The sequence below is a fragment of the Hevea brasiliensis genome, unplaced genomic scaffold, assembly GCF_030052815.1.
Source record: "Hevea brasiliensis isolate MT/VB/25A 57/8 unplaced genomic scaffold, ASM3005281v1 Scaf165, whole genome shotgun sequence".
Lineage (NCBI taxonomy): Eukaryota > Viridiplantae > Streptophyta > Magnoliopsida > Malpighiales > Euphorbiaceae > Hevea > Hevea brasiliensis.
This window is the reverse complement of record NW_026614658.1, coordinates 34,240-46,741: the sequence shown is the minus strand read 5'-3', so window position 1 is coordinate 46,741 and position 12,502 is coordinate 34,240. Positions and strand designations below refer to the sequence as shown.

General features: G+C 37.0%; 1 non-coding gene across 1 annotated transcript; it reads right to left on the bottom strand.

The window, feature by feature from the left end:
• Positions 1–3,012: 3,012 nt before the first annotated feature.
• Positions 3,013–3,119, bottom strand: LOC131176558 (small nucleolar RNA R71). The gene has a single exon (XR_009146571.1). It is a non-coding gene; the product is annotated as a small nucleolar RNA R71 (small nucleolar RNA).
• Between the last annotated feature and the right edge of the window lie 9,383 nt (positions 3,120–12,502).

The following is a 12,502-nucleotide window of genomic DNA, read 5'->3' as shown; positions in this document are numbered from 1 at the left end:
GAAATGCTCTTGAACAATCTCTTCAATAATGTCTACCCGCAAACAAGACTCAACTTCTTCATGTTTCCTTTTCATGGCAGGATTGATGTTGAATATCATTTGATCATCTCCCACTCTAAGTGTCAATTGCTCACCCTTCACATAAATTAATGCACCAGGTGTTGCCAAGAAGGGTCTTCCCAATAAGATAGGAACTTTTGTGTCTTCTTCCATATCCAAAATGACAAAGTCTACCGGAATGTAGAATTTCCCAACCTTGATAGGCACATTTTCAAGAATGCCTTCCGGATACTTAATTGAACGGTCAGCCAATGAAAGATACATGTTTGTGGGCTTCAACTCTCCCATATTCAACTTCTCATATATTGAAAGTGGCATTAGGCTGACACTAGCTCCAAGGTCACATAAGGCATTTGCCACACAATTATCACCAATATGACAAGGAATGGAAAACACACCCGGATCTTTGAGTTTGGGAGGTAACTTCTTCTGGATTATAGCACTGCATTGCTCTCCCAAATTGATGGTGTCATAATCTTCTAGCCTTCTCTTGTTGGAAAGAATCTCCTTCAAAAACTTGGCATAACTCGGCATTTGGGATAGTGCCTCAGTGAATGGCACATTGATATACAACTTCTTTAGCACTTCAAGGAATTTGCCAAATTGTTTGTCTAGTTTATGCTTGATGAATCTTTGAGGGTAGGGAAGGGTGGGCTTGTAAGGTTCAGGTGGGATGTGTTACACTCATTTCATATAGACATTTTAGGGTAGTTTTGCATTCATTTTGCACTTATATTTTAGTATATTTTATGTTTTTAGCTTTATTTTAGCCTATTTGTTGAATTTAAATACTTTATATTTGATTTTTGTAATTTTGTTGTTTTTGATAGGATTTTGTGGCAAATCAAGGATCAATGAGTGCATTAGGAAGTGATTTGAAGAAATTTGGAATCCTTTAACCATAGAGGAAAGTTGAAGAAATCAAGCCTTGAAAGAGCAAACCAGCCGAAATTTGCTTGAGGCCTTGCTTAAGGTCATGCTCAGGGTAAAGCGGCAATGCTTAAGGTGCAGCACAAGTCAAGCATGAGCAGAAAAGTCCATTTTACTATAAGTCTGCCGAGATTTGCTGAAGGTCTGCTTAACCTTAAGCAGACAGTGCGTCCAGAGGCTAAATTTGCTAAGAAGCCGCTTAGGGTTAAGCCGAACCCTAAGCAGAATGCCCAGAACGTGAAAGTGCTGCTGACTTGGATAATTTTACACCTCATTTCCTATCCACTCCTTGTCTTTTATTTACTTTTAGGGTAACTTTTAGGGACGATATAAATTCATCATTTCCTTATTTTTGCCATAAGAGGAAGGGAAAAAAAAAACAAAAAGAAAAGAAAATCTGATAGAAAGGGAGAGAGGAGACGCCATTTCCCCTGGGGAAGGAGCTGCTGCACCAGTTTTGAAGCTCCAGAAACCAGAGGCTTTGGTTCTTCCACCTGGGTTTTTCTATTTCAGTCCTCTTATCATGTTTTCCTTTACTTTTCCATCTATATTTCTTGTAAATACCATAATGAGTGAGTAATTTCCTTAGATTTCAGAGTTGGGAAATATGTTTTAGATTAATTTGTGGATTTGGATTGGGTATTTCCTTATTTTATATGAATATGAGTTTTGATTCCTTCCTTGTGTGCTTGATTTACTTGCCTAATGTTGGTACCCATTGGGTATTGTGTTAATATTTGATTGAAGGACCGAAAGGTGAAAGTCATTGATAGTTAATCAAGGATTGGAACTTAAAATCACCTAGATTTAGAAATAAACTAGGACTTTAAGAGGAATTAATTATTGGTTACAAAACTTAATGGGTTTTAAAGTAATCAAATACATACGAAAGTAGGTTTGGTTATTTTAGAATACACTTTGATATGCTTGAAAAAGATATTAAAGGGATTTAGAATCAATTTCCTTCAAACTCTATTTTTCCCTAAAAATTGGAATGCCCAAGACAAATCCCAATTAATTTATGCATAAACCCCCAACTCTGGGATCACTTTTACCATAATTAGACTTTCGTTTAAATTACCCATTGTCAATTTCAGTTTAATTGCGAGCTAGATTTAGAATTTATTTGTTTGCTCTTTACCCATTTCAATTAGATTAATCAATTTACCTTGCTCATTTACATTTACCTTTTATTCATAAATCATTAGCCCAAATAATCGCTTCATTCATAGTTTAGTAATCAAACAGCAAATCCTCGTGGGAACGATACTTGATTCATCACTTTATTACTTGAGACGACCCGTATACTTGCGGATAAGTCGCCAACAAGTTTTTGGCGTTGCTGGGATTTGATTTTTGCTTGATATTGAACGATTGTTTGTTTGGTTAATTTGGGCATTTTATTTTATTTTCTTTTTACCATTTTACTTTGAGAATTTGTTTATTTTTGTTTTTCAGGTGTTTTATTTTATGAGAAGGACAAAAAGTGAAGAAATCAATTTATTCTTTGACCCAGAAATAGAGAAGACAGCAAAGGCTTTAAGAGCAGAATCTAAAAGGAGAAAAGCTGAAATTAAAGCTCAACAACAACAAGAAAGAGCACAAGAGCAAGAGCAAGTACAAGAAGAAATGGCTGACAACAATAACAACAACAATAACAACCGCTCTGTGAAGGATCATGCCTATCCTAACATTGGAGATTTCATGCCAAGTATCACAAGACCAAGGGTAGAAGCTAATAATTTTGAACTGAAACCTGCACTTTGTCAAATGGTACAACAAGCACAATTTGGAGGAAATCCAAGTGAAAGTCCACATGTGCATCTGGCACACTTTCTTGAGATCAGTGATATGTTGAAGATAAATGGAGTTTCTGATGATGCAATTCGACTCAGATTATTTCCTTTTTCTCTAAAGGACCGAGCTAGAGAGTGGTTACATTCTTTGCCACCGGGTTCTATCACAACATGGGATGAACTTTCTCAAGCATTTTTGGCTCAATATTTTCCACCAAGAAAGACTAAGGTAAGAAATGAGCTGACTTCTTTTAAACCTAGAGATGATGAGAGCTTGTATGAAGCATGGGAGAGGTACAAGGATTTGCAAAGGAGATGTCCACATCATGGGATTCCTAAGTGGATGCTTGTTCAACACTTTTATAATGGAGTTTCACCAGCTATTAGGAGTACAATTGATGCATCTTCTGGAGGTGACCTTATGGAGAAATCTGAAGATGAAGCTTTTTCTGCTCTTGATAAAATTGCTTATAACAACTACCAATGGAGTTGTGAGAGGAATGAGATCAAGAAACCAGCTGGTATGTTCGAGCTTGATGCCATGAATATGATTAATGCTAAGTTTGATGCTTTGACAAAGAAGATGGACAAGTTAAGTATGAAAGTAGATTCTTCATAGGAGGTTACGGTAATACACTAGAAATTGAGTGCAAATGTCAATTGTGCAGCAGATTTTTCTGCACTTAATCAAGATTTTTCAAGTGAGCAAGTGGATTATGTGGGGAACTACAATCAAAGACCAGGTGGTAACCCATTTTCTGCAACTTATGATCCAGCATGGAGAAACCACCCAAATTTCTCTTGTGGAGGTAGACAATTTCAAAATCAGAATTTTCATGAACCTTCTGGATATCAACAACATCAGAATTTTCAGCAGAATAGAGGGCCTCCTCCTGGAATTTCTAAACCTCAAAATGCACCTGCTCCACCTCTACCACAACAAGCACAACTAGACAAGACAGCTAGATTGGAATCTATGATTGAAACTCTACTTGTGAGCCATCAAAGTCAACAAGAAATGATTTCTCAATTAGCATCTAAAGTGGATCAAATGGCAACACACAACAAGATGTTAGAGAATCAAATAGCTCAACAAGCTAGCTCTTTAAGTAACAAAGCATTTGGGAAGCTTCCTAGCCAACCAGAAAATTCAAGGGAGCATTGCAAGGCTATTACATTGAGAAGTGGAAAAATATTGGAGAATGGGGATAAAAATATTGAAGAGAAAGTTGAAGAAAAGAAAAGCAGAGAAGGAGATGAACAAACTGAAGTTGAAGTTAGAATTGAAGCTGAGAAAGAAAATTCAATGGAAGAAAAAGGAAGTAAGGAGAGGGAGAGCAAAGAAGAGGAGCCCAAATATGTTGCACCTAAAGCCTACATGCCACCTTTACCATTCCCACAAAGGTTTCAGAAAGCAAAATTGGATAAACAATTTGGGAAGTTTTTGGAGGTATTGAAGTCTTTGCATGTGACTATTCCTTTCACTGACGCCTTAGCACAAATGCCTTCATATGCCAAATTTTTGAAGGAGATTTTATCTAACAAGAAGAAATTGGAGGAATTTGAGACTGTAGCTCTCACGGAAGAAAGCAGTGCCATTTTGCAAAATAAGCTTCCACCCAAACTGAAAGATCCTGGGAGTTTCTCCATACCATGTCACATTGGGGATATCAGTATAGATAAGGCTTTATGCGATCTTGGAGCCAGTGTTAGTCTGATGCCATTGTCTATCTATGAGAAAATGAAGATTGGAGAAATGAAGCCTACTACCATATCACTGCAGTTAGCAGATAGATCTATTAAATTTCCAATTGGGATAGTTGAGAATGTTCCTCTGAAAGTTGGGAAATTTTTCATACCAGTGGATTTTGTGGTATTGGAGATGGAGGAGGATGTACACATTCCTATTATTCTTGGTAGACCTTTCCTTGCTACTTCTGAGTGTGATTGATGTAAAACATGGGAGGCTTACATTAGAAGTTGGGGAAGAGAAAGTTGAATTTAATTTGTTTCAAGCAATGAAAAAGAAAGATGATTCAAACTCATGCTTGAGAGTTGATGTGATAGATGAAGAGGTTAGAGAAGTGCTTAAAAAGCAACATCCTAAAGACCCCTTAGAAGCTTGTTTGGTTCATAACATCAAAAAAGGGGATGAGATTGAGGAAGCTGCAGAATATGCTACAATTTTGGAAGGAAATCCACCATTGCCTATGGTATATTGAAAAGATTGGGAACTTGAAGCAAGAAACAACTTCATCATCAAAGTTTGAAAAAGGTGAAGCACCTAAGGTAGAGTTGAAACCTCTTCCAACAAATCTCAGGTATGCTTTTCTAGGGCAATATTCTACATATCCTGTGATTGTTAGTGCTAAATTGACTGATTGTGAGGTTGAAAAATTATTGAGAGTTCTTAGGAAGCATAGAAGGATAATTGGTTATACCATTGATGATATTAAAGGAATACATCCTTCTGTGTGCATGCATAGAATTTTGTTGGAAAATGACCATAAAGCCTCTCGAGAATCACAAAGGAGATTGAATCCAAACATGAAAGAGGTTGTGAAAAAGGAGATCTTGAAATTGCTTGATGCAGGTATTATTTACCCTGTTTCTGACAGCAATTGGGTAAGTCCAGTTCATGTTGTACCTAAGAAAGGGGGCATCACAGTAGTTAAAAATGAAAATGATGAACTAATACCTACAAGAACTGTAACTGGATGGAGAATGTGTATAGATTATAGGAAATTGAATAAGGCAACTAGAAAGGACCATTTTCCATTACCATTTATAGATCAAATGCTTGAGAGACTAGCTCATCATTCTTATTTTTGCTATTTGGATGGCTATTCGTGGTTCTTTGATCCCTATTCACCCGATGATCGAGATAAAACTTCCTTCACATGTCCTTATGGTACCTTTGCATATCGAAGGATGCCATTTGGACTATGTAATGCCCCTGCTACATTTCAACGATGTATGATGTCCATATTTTCTGACATGATTGAGGATATTATGGAAGTGTTCATGGATGATTTTTCTGTGTATGGTAAATCTTTTGATGAATGCTTATCTAACTTGTCTAAGGTTTTGCAGAGATGTGAAGAGTTCAATTTAGTTTTGAATTGGGAAAAGTGCCATTTTATGGTACAAGAAGGAATTGTTTTGGGACATCTTGTGTCAAACAGGGGTATTGAGGTGGATAAATCAAAGGTAGAAGTTATTGAGAAAATGCCACCCCCAACATCTGTGAAGGGAGTGAGGAGTTTCTTGGGGCATGCTGGATTTTATAGGAGATTCATCAAGGATTTCTCTAAGATTTCTAAACCTCTTACCAATTTATTGAGTAAAGATGTGGAATTTAATTTTGATACTAATTGTATGAATGCTTTTTGCAGGATAAAGGAAGCTTTGATATCTGCTCCTATTATGCAGCCACCCGATTGGTCATTACCTTTTGAGTTAATGTGCGATGCTAGTGATTATGCCATTGGGGCTGTTTTGGGACAAAGGAAAGATAAGAAGGTGTATGCAATATACTATGCAAGTAGGACCTTAGATGATGCTCAAATAAATTACTCTACTACAGAGAAAGAGTTTTTGGCAGTAGTATTTGCAGTAGACAAATTCAGGTCCTATCTTGTGGGGTCTAAGGTAATAGTGTACACAGATCATGCAGCTATCAAGTATCTCCTTCAGAAAAAAGAGGCTAAACCTAGATTGATAAGGTGGGTGTTACTCCTTCAAGAGTTTGACTTGGAAATTAAAGATAAGAAAGGAGTAGAAAATGTGGTAGCGGATCATCTGTCTAGATTGAGGCAAGAACAAGGAGACAATCTGGGAAAAGAGCCCCCAATAGATGATTATTTTCCTGATGAGCAATTGTTAGTAGTCATGAATACAAAAACCCCTTGGTATGCAGATTTTGTGAACTATCTAGTGTGTGGAATCCTTCCACCTGATTTAACATGGCAGCAAAAGAAGAAATTTCTCTTTGATGTGAAGGATTATGATTGGGAAGAACCATTTTTGTTCAAGAAATGTGGAGATGGGCTGATTAGAAGATGTTTAGCTGATGAGGAGATAGGGAATGTTATCAAAGATTGCCATTCTTCACTTTATGGGGGTCATATGAGTGTGACAAAAACTGCAGAAAAAGTTCTTCAAGCAGGGTTCTTTTGGCCACACATGTTTAAGGATGTGAGGAAGTTTGTAAATGCATGTGATAGGTGTCAAAGGATGGGTAATATCTCAAAGAGAGATGAAATGCCCCTCCAAAATATATTGGAAGTGGAATTATTTGATGTATGGGGCATTGATTTCATGGGACCCTTTCCATCATCCTTGGGACACAAATACATTTTAGTTGGAGTAGATTATGTGAGCAAATGGGTTGAAGCTATACCATCTCCAACTAATGATGTAAGAGTTGTGATTAAATTCCTTAAAAAGTTCATTTTTACAAGATTTGGAACTCCACGTGCCATTATAAGTGATGGAGGTTCTCATTTTTGCAACCATCAATTTGAAAGATTATTGCAAAAATATGGTGTGAAGCATAAGGTTGCAACACCCTACCATCCACAAACTAGTGGTCAAGTGGAGATTTCCAATAGAGAGCTGAAAAGAATTCTTGAGAAAACAGTGAATTGTTCGAGGAAAGATTGGTCACTAAAGTTAGATGATGCTCTTTGGGCCTATAGAACAGCCTTTAAAACCCCTATCGGAACTACCCCATTTAGATTGGTTTATGGGAAGGCTTGTCATTTACCTTTGGAGTTGGAGCATAGAGCATATTGGGCCATAAGGACACTGAACTTTGACTTAAAAACTGCAGGAGAAAAAAGAATGCTGCAACTAAATGAACTTGAGGAGCTTAGATTGGATGCTTATGAAAATGCCAAGCTTTACAAGGAAAGAACTAAGAGATGGCATGATAAGCATATTAGGAGGAAAGAATTTCAAGAAGGTGATGTTGTTCTTCTATACAACTCTAGGTTGAGGTTATTTCCAGGAAAATTGAAGTCAAGATGGTCAGGGCCCTACACTGTTATAAAAGTATACCCCTATGGAGCTGTTGAGATAAGCAATGAGACCTCAGGGACTTTCAAAGTTAATGGGCAGAGATTAAAACATTATATTGTTGGAGAACCCACGCAAAAATTTGTAGAGGTTTCATGGCTTGGTTCTCCAGTCAGGGATACTTAGGAGAATTGGAGTGGAAGGTCAAGCTTAAGACCTTAAACAAGCGCTTCTTGGGAGGCAACCCAAGCGTATCCTTTTATAGTTCATTAATTTTCCATTTCATTTCACTTTCAGTTTTCACCCTCATTAATCTCAAAAGTGACATTTGTTTATCTTTTGTAGATAATTCATAAAGATTGGGCAAGTTTACACTTGTTGCAAAAACAAAGAATTAAAGGGAAGCAAGTATAAGCAACATTCTGCACTTTATGCAGTGCCTGTGAACAGTAACACCTTTAAACTTGTGCTAAATTGCTGATATTGCAATCTACTTGATAGCATATGTTTGATTTTGTGTCTTGTGTAAATTCTGTGAAATACAACTTGGATGAGGATCAATTTTGATATTTAGGACTGATGTGAGCTTTATTAAAGTGCAAAAATAATGTTTGTTAAGTTTCACCTTTTAGTGTATATATAATTTTGTAGTCTGATAGGAATTTGCATGCTTTTGTTGGAATTGCTGCTAATTTCTGCAATCTGCAGATTTTTGCTACTGTTCATGCTACTGTTCATGCTGCTAAAAAGGTCAATTTCTACATTTTTTCTGCAATTCTTGGTTGATTGAAACTTGTCTGAAATGCTGCTGAAAATATGCTTTTGGTGTAAGTTTAGAAAGGAGACCATTTCATTTAAATGTGCAAAAATGATAGTCACAATTGGTGCCTAAAATGAACAATGATTGCAAAAGCTAAATGAACATGTGCTATGCTTAGTAAGTTATGAGAGAGATGAACTGAAATCCCTAAATTTTATGGTGTTTGTGTGTATTTGGTAACTGCTGAGGGTTACAATGGCATTCCATAACTTTTGGACTGATTTTGGTAAGCAAAACCACAATTTTGCCCAAAACCTGCCGAAACTTGCTGATGACATTGCTTGTCAAGCAAAGTCTTAAGCAACTTCTGCTGAACCTTATGCCTAACCCTAAGCATGGCCCAAAATACCACATGTCTACCCCACATTTTAAAAAGCCCAGCATTTCCGCCAATTTTCCAAAAAAAAAACCTCGCCAACACTCCCGATAAACCTCGTCGACTTCCTTCCTCACGCCATTTTTTCCGGCAAAATTTTTACAGGAAGCCGAAAGGTTTCATCCTTTTCATTAAAATGGTAAGAACCAAAATGTGGTCCTCTCACAAACCCAAACTCAGAGTACTTCGACATTCTGTCAAATCTAAAATGGGTACTCCATCCTCATTACCCATAAACCCTAACCCCAGCCCCAGTCCGCCATTACCTCAGTCCCCACCACCACAAACGCCGCCATTACCACAATCACCACCACCTCAGTCACCGCCCCCGCCTCCAAGCCAAATACCACCTCTCATTCCGCCGACTCCCCTCTCGCCGCAATCTGAGCCGCCAAATGAAACACCAATTACCGACACCCATTCCCCAGAACCAACGCCTGACCCTGTTCCTACCCAAACAAAAACAAAAGGAAAAACAAAAAGGGCCGCAGGTAGACTCAAAGAAACCCTTGTCGGAAAAAGGAAACGAGTACCCTCTGTCCCTTTCGACTTAAACTCTCCACCTCAGTCCTCTGAACCAGTTAGCAAAAGGACCAGGTCCTCCTCGCAAACCCCAGCACCAGCGGTCCAAACACCAAGAACTCTGCCTCCTTACATTCTCCAAAGACTGCGTCATCTGCAGATACTATAGAGGAGGTAATTTCTCCATTACCTTGGGCTTTTAGGGATATGGATATGAAAAAGGCCTATGAGAAATTGCTTTCTAAAACTATTTTGGCGAACAAGTATATGGATGAGCAGATTTTGAAAGAATTAGGCATTTATGACTCTGTATTTGCCTATTTGGATGTTATTAGCTGGATTGATTTTGCTAAAATTAGGGAGCCAGTGTACAAGGATTTAACCCTCGAATTTTTGAGTTCCCTAAAGTTGAGTTTCAAACCAACAGTGCCTGAACATAAAGATATGATATATTTTAGATGTGCTGGAATTGATAGGGAGTTAGACATAGGTGCTTTGAATGCCATTTTTGGTTTTCAGGATTCGGGGTATAAAAACATTGAGTGGCAGCAAACTGTTTATGACCCTGTTCAATTCTGGAAAGATATTGCACCATTTGGAGGTTATTATAGACAGAGGACTGCAAAAGCCTCTAGGATAGTTGACCATGTATTGAAATACCTCCATAGGTTCATTACTTACACTGTTTTAGGAAGGGGACACAGTAACAGTATTGTGGGTGCTGGGGATTTGTTTCTATTGTGGTGCATGAAGGAGAGAAAACAAGTAAGTACAGCCCATTTCATAGCTACTCATTGGCACCAAATTGTCACCAAGCATACTAAAGGTAGTATTGTTTTTTGGGGTATATAACGCCATAGCAAAATCATTTAGCTTTGATGCTAGTCTATATAAATTCTCGCTGCTGGGAATCATACATAGACAAAGACCATGTTGCTGCATATGGATGTTTGTGAGAAAATAGGCCACACATATGCTCACAAAGAAAGACCCTAACACCCTACATCAAAAACCCCACCACTTTTGCAACCGCAGAACCACAACCAACCTCTACCCCACACTTCTCACAGACATGTTATCCATCTTAAAATCCTTGGAATCCGTGATAACAAATTTCATCTGCCCAACCATCCGCTCCCTCACGATACCACGTAAATTCTTGCTTCCTTGAAAAACTTAGAAATCAAAATTGAAGCCATGGGTCAAGAGCGGTTTAACCAAAAGAAGAAGCTAGAAAAGAAACTTAAAAAGAGATTTTTATCTCTTAAAAGAAAGCAAGCAACATCAACTTCAAATGCTGGAGCTTTACAACAACCGCCCAATCCTACAACAATTTATATCATTGGGGCCAAGCCATGTTTCAAGAAATGAAAGACTTAACAGAAAACTTGGAACCGCTCAAGCTTGGATCATAATGAACCCATCGCAGAACTGCAGTGGACTCGATGCAAAGAACAAAGGCTTGATAGCGTAACTTGATCAAGAGCAGCTTTTAATTTCTGCTTTTAGGTTTATTTTGTAACTGTTTATTTTAATTTTCAAACTTTGGTCATGGTTGTAATATTTGGACTTAGTTTTTATTATTATCTCTGCACTTCTTTCCCTTAGTTTACTTTATTTCATTTTATCTTCGATATGGACATAAATACTCTGTGAATGTTTCTTAGTTTAATTTTTGATTTAATCTACATTTTATTTCTTTACACTATTTCATTTTCTTGACCATTATTTTTGCACTTTATCTTTTCTTCAATCCTAATTTTGTTGACATTGATGAGTTGCACAAACTTTCTTTGAGCCACAATTGTTTCACATCAGTTGGAGGTAACAGCTTCCCTTTTACCATTTATGCTTATGGTATGTTGCCAATGCTTATGCTTTCGCTTTACCCTACGCAACAGGTTAAGCAACATCTTAAGCAACAGAAACTCATACATTTTGGGATACTTTTTCACATTTTTCTCTAAAGCTTCATTGTTAATATCATTTTGAGCTAATTTTGGAATTCTTGAGCTTATATTGATTTAATCCCCAATTGTATAAATTTCAATAATTTAGCAATTCTCACAATTTTACCCATCTTTGCATTCATTTTAAACATTGAGGACAATGTTTCATTTGAGTTTGGGGGTGAAGGCAAAATTTTTGCAAATTTTTTAAAATTTTCTTTTATTCATTTATTGCATTTCATTCATCCATATATAGATAATCCATACACTTATACATATACCACACACATGTCTATACCCATATACATACATTTGCATATAGTTTTCATATAGATTACATTTAGTTTTAATTTGATTTATGCATTCATTTTAGGATCATGCATATCATAAAAACAAATTTTTACCTTGTCCTTAGAGGATTGAGAGTTGCTTTAAAGAGCAATTAAGCTTACTTTTAGAAGGGTTTGATGGATTGAAAGTCCTGGATAGGTGCAAAGTTATTAAATTCTTGCTTGAGTTTATATCTTCTTAGCCAAGGGCCACCCAATCTATTGCATTGACTTTGAGTGCTTAGAGAAAACTCTAGGGTGAGAAGTAGCTAATTGATGTCTCACCAATCCTAGAACAATCTTCCTAAACCTTTCAAGGCGAAATCATAGCATACACCTGAAAAAGAAATGATCTAGGCATTCTTTGAATTTTAAACCCATATTTTAGCCTTAGCCAACCTCACTTAAAAATTTCCCTTTGGAACCAATTTGAGCCTACATTTATCCCTCTTATTCCTTTGGAACCCACATTACTACCTAGCCATAAACCCAAACACCTACCTACCCTCTATGAGAATAATTCTTTGAGTGATAGATACACATAAAAATAAAATAAAATAAAATAATAATAATAATAACAATTAGTTGGGAGAAGTGGCTAAAGTAAAAAAGCTAGCAAATTCAATTATGGTATGTAAAGTAATTCACCACTCAAATACACAAAGAAATGAGTTTGGGGGTGAATTGAAAGGGACAATTAT